The sequence below is a fragment of the Calliphora vicina genome, chromosome 4 (genome assembly GCF_958450345.1).
Source record: "Calliphora vicina chromosome 4, idCalVici1.1, whole genome shotgun sequence".
NCBI classification, from domain to species: domain Eukaryota; kingdom Metazoa; phylum Arthropoda; class Insecta; order Diptera; family Calliphoridae; genus Calliphora; species Calliphora vicina.
The window spans coordinates 53,140,079-53,150,106 of record NC_088783.1 but is presented as its reverse complement, the minus strand read 5'-3'; positions in this window follow the sequence as shown (position 1 = coordinate 53,150,106).

The window sequence follows — 10,028 nt, the reverse complement described above, 5'->3', positions numbered from 1 at the left end:
ATAACCCGAAGCGAAAGAGATCATAAGGAGTGAGATCGAAAAATTCTTAACATACATATATGTTTATAAAAAAGAAACCACTAAACTTACAGCTTTAATTTTTTTTTTATTTGATTGAAATTATTATTACAATTTACAAAAAAAATTATTTTTATAGTTTTAATCACTAGTGATGAAATTTTGAACCTTTTTCGGAAACCCTTCCATTAACGTTTTTATAGTGCTTTCTGTCACTTTGCTCGAACATGTAGTCCATCTCCGTTTAAAATCTACCACACTTTTGGACACCTTTTTTGTACTCTTCAATTCTCTTTTAACAAGAGCCCAATATCTCTCCACTGGCCTTAGCTCCGGGCAGTTTGGAGGATTTGCCTCTCTTGGTACAAATACCACATTATTGTTCTTGTACCACTCAAGGGCTTGTTTGCCATAGTGACAGGATGCCAAGTCAGGCCAAAAATAAGTGGACACATTATGAAGTCTTATGAATGGAAGCAGCCTTTTTTGTAAACATTCCTTGATGTAAATTTCGGTATTTATAGAGCCCGTTGTAACAAATGAGTGGCTTCTTTTGCCGCAACTGCATATTGCTTGCCATACCAAGAACTTTCTGGGAAATTTTGTCTGCTTTTGGGTCCTAAACTTTTCTTCAACATTCCCTCGAGCATCAGCAACATAAAATTTTTGACCTGGAAGTTGCGAAAAATCTGCCAGAACATACGTTTCGTCATCCATTATGCAGCAAGAATATTTTTTTATAAAACTTGACTTCAATTTCCGTGCTCTGTTTTTGGCCTCTAAATTTTTAGTAGCGTTCCTGTCAGGAACTTTTTGAGCCTTGTATGTTTTTAAACCTGCATTAGCTTTAACTTTTCGTACCAAATAGTCCGAGCACTGAGCTAACCGGGCTGCTTTCCTACCGGATGTGTTGGGAGCTCTTTTGAAAATGCGTTCTATTTTTTTGGCTTTAGAAACATCATGTGGACCATTCCTTCTACCTGAACCAGGTTTTCTATCAACTGACAAGTTCTCCCGGTACTGTTTAATAACATTGGAAACAGTTTGACGGCAGACCTTTGTATGCTTGGCCAACTTTTTGTAAGACCAAGTTGGGTTTTGTTGAAAATATTTAATAATTTCAGTACGCACTTTTTTCTGGTCACTCATTTTAATCAGATTAACAAAAAAATTAATATAATTGACATTACACATAATAACTGACATGTTTTTCAAAGGTAACTTGATCAAAAAAAAATTCAAATAATACTTGGGTTAAAAAATGTAATGAAAAACGTGTGTTAAGAATTTTTCGATCTCACTCCTTATGTGAAGCCCAGCCAACCAGCCGAATCGACACCAAAGCCAAGTATCTATGGTGCTAAGGTAATTCTCTGTATATGATGGCACCAAAAGGGTCCTGTATATCATCATGAGCTGCTGCAATCTGTCCAGACCATCACAGGGAACCTGTAACGAACGCAACTGATTTGTTTGTAGCTAGCATTGGCCAAAAAATGACCCGAATATGCGGCCTGACATGAAACTGTAATATTACATCATGACAACACTAGGCCACATGTTGCTATACCTGTTAAAAAGTATTTAGAATGAATGGTTGGGAAGTTTTGTCTCACCCGCCTTATAGTCCAGACCATACCCCGTCCGAATACTTTTTGTTTCGATCGATGCAGATTGCTCTCTCTGGGATACGCTTCACTTCAAAACAGAGTATCCCATATTGGCTTGATTCGTTCTTGGCCTCAAAAGATAAGCTGTTCTTTAGGCTCGGAATCCATATGTTGGCAGAAATATGGGAAAAGTTCATAGCTAACAATGGAACTTTGAATAAATTTATATTGTGCAACTGTTTAAAAATAAAATACTAAAAATTTGAAAAAATCCCGCATTTTTAAGTCATACATCCAATATAATAATGAAAACTAACAGTTAAGGGAATATTTTCTTAGAAAAAATATGTTAAAACTTGAATACAACTAAAAAATTTGTGTTGCTTTTCATAGATAAACATTTTAAAAACTTGAATTTATTTTTAAATTTTTTTTTTAATTAAAAAAATTTGCTTTATTATTAACAATAATTTCTTTAAGAATTACTTGGCATTAAAAAATGTACTAATTTGTATTAATTATAAAGATTTTTCTTTAAAATAGGATTTTAGGACACCACAACGTATGATTGATATTAATTCCACAATCTTGTAAGAAAAATCGCTATAACTTTGGCAATGAAAGAGCTTGACAAAATAATTGTTGTAGGTAATAGTTGCAAAATATGTTTATAAATATGAATACAACAACAAAAAAATTGTAGTTTTCATAGAAATTTTTTTTTAAAAATTTGATTTTTTATAAAATTTTATAAAATATATTATTAATGCTCCAAATTATGCTAAAGGATTAAAAACTATTTTTAAACAATCATTTGGTATACACAAGTTGACTATTTTTATATTAATTATAAAGATTTTTCTTTAAAATAAGATTTTAGGACACCACAACGTATGATTAATATTAATTCCTCAGTATTGTAAGAAAAATCGCTATAACTTTTGCAATAAAATAGCTTGAGAAAATATTTATCACAATAAAGAAAGCTAACACTTTAGGTAATAGTTTCGTTGCGAAATATGTTTATAAATATGAATACAACAAAAAAAAATTAGTTTTTGTAGAAAAAAATAAGATTTTAGGACACCACAACGTATGATTGATATTAATTCCTGTCTTGTAAGAAAAGTCACTATAACTTTAGCAATAATAGAGCTTGAAAAAATATTTGTTGTAATAATAAAAGCTAACACTATAGGTAATAGTTTTGTTGTAAAATGTGTTTATAAATATGAATAAAACAAAAATTTTTTTTAGTTTTCATAGAAAACAATTTTGAAAAATATTATTTTTTTTTAATTTTATAAAATATATTATTAACGCTCCAAATTATGCCAAAGTTTTAAAAAATCATTTGGTATACACAAATTGGCTATTTTTATATTAATTATAAGGATTTTTCTTTAAAATAAGATTTTAGGACACCACAACGGATGATTAATATTAATTCCTCAGTCTTGTAAGAAAAATCTCTATAACTTTAGTAATAAAATAGCTTGAGAAAATATTTATTATAATAATAAAAGCTAACACAATAGCTTCGTTGTAAAATAAGTTTATAAATATGAATAAAACTAAAAAAAAATTTTTAGTTTTCATAGAAAAAAATTTTGAAAAATTTGATTTCTTTTAAATTTTATAAAATAAATTATTACTGCTCCAAATTATGCTAAAGGTTTAAAAACTATTTTTAAATAATCATTTGGTATACACAAATTGCCTATTTTTATATTAATTATAAAGATTTTTCTTTAAAAAAAGATTTTAGGACACCACAACGTATAATTGATATTAATTCCTCAGTCTTGTAAGAAAAATTACAATAACTTTTTTAATAAAAGAGCTGGTAAAAAAATTTATTATAACAATGAAAGCTAAGTCTGTGGGGAATATTTTTGTAGAAAAACATTTAATGCTCATAAACAAAATTTGTTAGTTTTCTAGAGAAAAATTAAAATTTTTGGAATTTTTTTTTATTTTTTAGATTTTGATCCTTCCTAATAATTTTGCTGGTTTATATTAAGCGTGCATATGTATGTTTATGTGTGTATATATGAGGGTGTAGTAAATTGTTATTGTTGTGGGTGTCATTTCAACTATTTTGATTTTTTTTTTTTTTGGGTACTTTTGGTTGTAGCCATCCATATCCTTTAACATACATATATTTATTTATTTATTTGAATGTTTGTGTGTATGATATGTGTGTGTGCGTCATATAAATGTATCTATAAAAATATTTGTTACCATGCAATATGTGGCAACAAATTTTGTACTCGTTTAGATTCTTTATTAAAAAAAAAAAAACTTCATACATATTAAAGAAAAAATAGTACAAATACGAGTAAAACAAACCCGAAATAAATATTGAAGGAAACAAAAAAAAAACACAACTAAATTCTTTAGTTTAGTTGTTTCCTTTTGTTATGGCTGTAGTTTGAGTTGAGTTGTTGTTGTTTTTTTACATTTATTGTTGTTGCTGTATGTCATCTATTTCGTTGGCTTAAATTCTGTTGTTTCTCTTCTTTAATGCCATTTTTTTCCAACTTTATTTTTGGTATATTTTATCGATTTTTTTACGGTGTAATTCTTTTTGCGATGCTGCTGCTGCAAAAAAAAATAACATAAAATCTTGTGTATTCAATTCTCATACCCTGGAATTTAGCTGAATTCGTTGTTAATACTGGTGAGCAGTTGTTGCTGTTGTTGTAGTTGCTGTTATTGTTGTTTAGCGGCAACAAACAAACATTCGTTCATACATACATAAATAATAAAACAACTGCAACAACAAGAACAATAACAACAACATAAAACGACAGTTAAATTTCCACAGGATACTGTCGTCGTCGTTTTCGTTTTCGCCATCGTCGTCGTCATCCTCATCATCATCATTGTCGTCGTTGTAGGCTTTTAAATATTTGTTCATCATGATGTTGTTCCTCGATATGCAGCAGCAAATATGCTTTTTGCATCTCTGAACACAGCAACAACAACAATATTCAAAATGTACATACGAATACAAGCAACAACAACAAATAACTGCATTGCATTGCATGTGTGCAAATGAGTTGTCGTGTGTGTGTGAGTATGTATAGGTATGTGGAATTTCATTTGATGATGGAGATGGTAAAAGATGATGATTATATGCCCACATCCACATACTATAATATCCATCCATACATTTATCCCTACATAAGGACTGAAATCACTTAAACAATCGCTACAAAGGAAATAATCTAACCATACAAATTGTAATTAATAGCGAAAAGGCAACTTGTTTTAGTGAAAAAGTGCTTTAAATTTTCCTTATAAATTGAAAAAAAATCTGTATAAACTAAACATTCATGCAAAATCGCATATGTTTAACCATAAAACTCCTTTGGGGTTAAAGATCAAATTGTATAATATTTGAGATTCGTCATTAAAATGTAACCTGTCTGTATTGCGACTTGCTTGATCCTTAAATATAAATCAGATGATTTATCATAAGAAATCTTGCCTTGTTTCAGTACAGCCCGGATAAATGGGGGGTGTTAGAGGCAAAGGACAAACCGATCCTCTGTAAAATTATTGTGCATCCGATCGCTCAGCGGGATATCTGGGCTCCCAACACCTTTTTGTTTGGAGGAAATTTCTACAAATGAACAACAAGATCCGTGGTATGTTTGGATTCCATTGGATCCACCAATATTATATTCCAAAAGGTAGCAGCCCTAACACTAAACTAGGTAGCTATAGGTCAATCAGATGTAACGTCACTCAAAACAGAAGAACATACGACACTCAGAAGTTGAAAGCTGCTGCTGTAAAAACCCGCTTTATAGATGGTAACATTAGCTCAAGTTATGACAATACTAATGATGATAATGACAACGTTTCTGCTGAAAATCTATGGTCGACATTAAAAACAAAACTCCAAAATCTCTGCAAAGATACTCTCGGATTTCGCTCAACCGAGCAAAACAAATGGATGTCTACGGATGCATGGGATCTGATAAAAGGAAGACGAGCAATTAAAATAGCGATGATAGGCGAAAATGATCCTCAACGTAAAGAGGAATATGATATAAGGTATGGCGAATTGAGCAAACATATTAAACGACAAATTAAACAAGACAAGAAGCAATTTTATGATGGTATTGGCAAAGAAGCGCAGACAGCATCGGAAAAAGGAGATATGAAGAAACTTTTCAAGCTGACCCGAACACTTGCTGGTGGTGGCAATATTAAATGTTGTTCTCCTGTTATAGACGGTGAAAGTGGTAATACAGTGAATTCCAAACAGGAGCAATTACATGTTTGGAGTAAACATTTTGAGAAGACGCTGAATATAATGCACAATGAATCAGATGACTTTACACTACACAGATGTTTTAATCCCAACAGAAGCATAAATACGAACGCCCCAAATGAAAGCGAGATATGTGCAGCAATTAAAAATATGAAATGCGGTAAGGCAGCCGGCAATGACAATATTCCTATATAATGCTTTAAAGCTAATCGTATCGCAATGGCAAGAATCTTGTGTCCAATATTTGAACTAATTTGTAACACTGAAGCTTTTCCTCACGACTGGAAGGAGACATCATTATTAAACTCCCAAAGAAGGGAGATAGGAAAATATGCAATAACTGACGTGGTATATCGTTATTGCCTGCAGTTTTTAAGATATTTAATAAGATTATACTGGACAGAATAGCAGAAGCGCTAGATGATCACATCCGAAACACCCAAGCTGGCTTTCGTCCTGGTAGGTCATGCATCGACCAAATTAGTACAGTGCGAATATTAATTGAGCAAGCGGCAGAATTCAATTCAACTATGTACTTGACCTTTGTGGACTACGAGAAGGCCTTTGATGCTCTCAAGAGAGAATCTATCTGGATGGCGCTTGATGCAAGAGGTATTCCACAAAAGCTCATTAACATCCTCAGGAATAGTTACGAAGGATCTTCATGCAAGGTTTTGCATGATGGCGCTTTGGGTGATAGCTTCATGACGAAAAGTGGCGTAAGTCAAGGTTGTGCTTTGTAACCTATTTATAACTATTTATAACTGTGATGGATGTTATATTTTATGCCGTTGAAACAGTGCCTGTAGGACTCAATAAATTAGCACATCTAGAGTATGCAGACGACGTAGTCCTTCTATCCAATGGGAATTCGGATATGCCGTGAACACATCTCAGTTTGCAGTTAATCAGCAGGTGATCAGTGTAGTAAACTCTTTTGAATGTCTAGGCAGCATTATAAGTACAAATGGTGGTACAACACTTGATGTAGAAAGACGACTGAAAAAAGCTAAGGGCAGATATGCAATGTTGTGTAAAGTGTGGAAGTCAAACACAATTAGCGTTGCAACGAAACTAAGAATATTTGACGCCTGCATAAAATCCATCCTGTTATATGGGTGTGAAACATGGTTCCTTACAAGGGAAATAGTTCAAAAATTGCAGACTTTCATCAATAGATGTCTCCGCAATATTTTAAGAATATGGTGGCCTCAAAGAATAACGAATGCAATTTGCTATCCAGGACAAACCAAAGAAAGGTTGAAAATGAGATAAAGAAGCGTAAATATGTTGGCTGGGTCACACTCTAAGAAAGGAACAGTCTGAGGTCCCACATGAGGCACTTGAGTGGTACCCTCAGGGATTTTGAAGCGTTGGACGAACAAAAACCGCAACGGCTTCGCCCGGTAGCTATTTACTACTGTTAGTTCTTCAAGTTCCTCTAACCCACATAAACCTGCCTGTTCTTATTCATTTGCAAATAAAATATCTAAATTTGTACTGCATACTTTAGGGAGCTTTTTTATTACAGTTGACTGGAGTCAAAAACAAAAAATTTCCGAGTTTTTCCGGAATTTTTAGATTTATTTATCTTTACAAACCATCTCCAAAAAATTTCGAAACGAATAAAAAAAAATCAGCCTATATAGATAGAAGATGTAATAAAATCTTTATTTATTAAGAATACTAAATGAAATTTTCAACGTTTTTTAAATTTTGTCATTCAAAATAACAAAATATAAAAAAACATGTCAAAGGCAATCCAGCAATTCCTAAAAATTGGAGCGAAAATCCCAAAAATTTTATTTTTTACAATTTTGCCCACAGGGTCCACATTTCCTTCGGGACTGGGAAATACTTTGGGAATAAATAGGGATCAAATCAAGGTTTCCTAAGCTGCTTTCGGTTTTCTGATCCCGGCTTTGGGATTTTAATACATGTGCCCAAAGTTGAAATTTTGATAAAAATATGTCAAATTCCGAAGGGCGTAGGGCGACATATTCGAAAAATAGGACATGTTTTTTATACTAAAATATTCTGCGTAAAAGTACCTTACAGAAAACTGTAAAACTGTTATATGTTGTTAAAGAAAGTTTCTTTTTAAAGAGTTAATTCACCTTCTCGCCCAAAAATTGCAATAATTAACTATTTTTTGAATTTTTAAATTGAAAATCGTTTATTATTGGATCCATAATTGATATTGCTCTAAAATATTTTGTGTGTTATTCTTAATTTAGTTGTCTAACAAACAAAAATCGACTCCATTCGGTCCAAAAGTACGACCAATATTTTAAAAAAAACCGACCAAGGTATGGCTACATTTTAAGATTTCAATTTTGAAATGCCTATAACTTGAAAATTATAAGAGATAAATAGCACACGCAAGCATGTTTTTTCAAGACCTATCAGAGCGCTTTCCAAATAAAAATGTTTGAAATCGGATGGGAAAGAAAAAAAATTGCACGTGTTTAAAAATGTTAAATGTCGAAAGTACCCTAATTTGAGCCCCCATAGCGCAGCCCCTGGAGCATTTGTAGGGCCAATTTTAATAACTTAAACTCGAATACAAATTTTATCACGATCGGACCAGCCAGAAATGAAGATTTATTTCCAAAAAATTTTGATTCTGCCCCACTATGTAGCGGTTAATGATTGCACCTAGCCCCCCATAAAAATGTCACCCCGGAATACTGTTTGAGCAGTCATAAACATATTGATTATCCGGCAATCCTACTGGAATGTTGTACAAATTAGTTCTAAGTACTTTGAAATTATACTTAAAAGTATGCGAAAATCGGGCAACATTTGTACCTAGTCCCCATGAAAGGTCCTCTTCAGAAAATGACTGGAACATTTATATTTGATTTATAATAATTAATATCGTGATGAAATGGGACATAAACAAATCTTTTTACCAACTTTTGCGAGGATCGGTTCATAATTGACCCTACCCCCATATAACATCTATATGAGAAACATATTTTATTGGCACATACTAATGGTGGGTATAAAAGATTCGGTACAGCCAAATATATAAGTCTAACATATTTTATACAAAACTTTGTCCCTAACAAAATTTTCTATAGATAATTTTGTGTCTATAGAAATTTCGAAAAATCTTTATAAAAATCATTTAACACTTTCACTGAACTCTGTCCTCATCACACACTCCTTCAAACAAATGCCAAGAAGAAGTCCTCCTAACCAACCGAAAAGCAACAGAACAGAACAACAAAAAAAAAACACCAACGAAACAAACAAGTAAGTTGGTGATTGCTACGTGTACTAAATTTTAAATGCGTATAACGCACACACTCTCTTATATCCATAAATACATACATACATATGTATATGTGTGTAAATATCCCACATCTAACCAATCCATCTATCCTCATCCATCCATACATTCAGCTATCCATCCAGCCAGCCAGTGCAATTTCCTACTAAGTGTGTGAGTGTCGTGTAAGTGCGAGTGAAATAAAGTGTTTATATTTAGACCACTATTCTTCTTCTTAACAGTTCACATGCCTTTGCCAGTGTCCTGGATGTATTCTAACACACACTCACTCACACATACATATGTACGCGTAGATATGCATTTAAAATACAAACTCAAACAATCCTTATTATTGTCGTCGTTGCTATAGCTGTTGTTGTTGTTATTGTTGTTGTTGCTCTAACCATATTTGATGCTTACTTAACAGCGTAATAAGATTTCAAAAGTTATGGCTGAATGAATGAATATTTTGTATGTATGTATTTACAGTGTCTGGCAAAATAATAGCACCACAGAACCTTAAATAGTAATTTTAATTAAATACATGGTCAATTCACAAGGTCTCTTATCATGTCATATTGTCATAATGTCCTAATATTTCACAATGGTTTTTATTGTTTTTCAAGCAAAAAATGTCCTAAAATAATACTACTCAGTATGCTATGATTATTGTGTTATCGTAACCAACCAGCAGAGACCTGCGCCGAATGCCTAAGAGGCGGTTAAGCCGAGCTGCCGAGTCGTGATATATTAGGACATTATGACAATATGACTGATAAGAGACCTTGTGAATTGACCAACAATAAAAATTGTTAATTAATCTCTATTTGTTCTA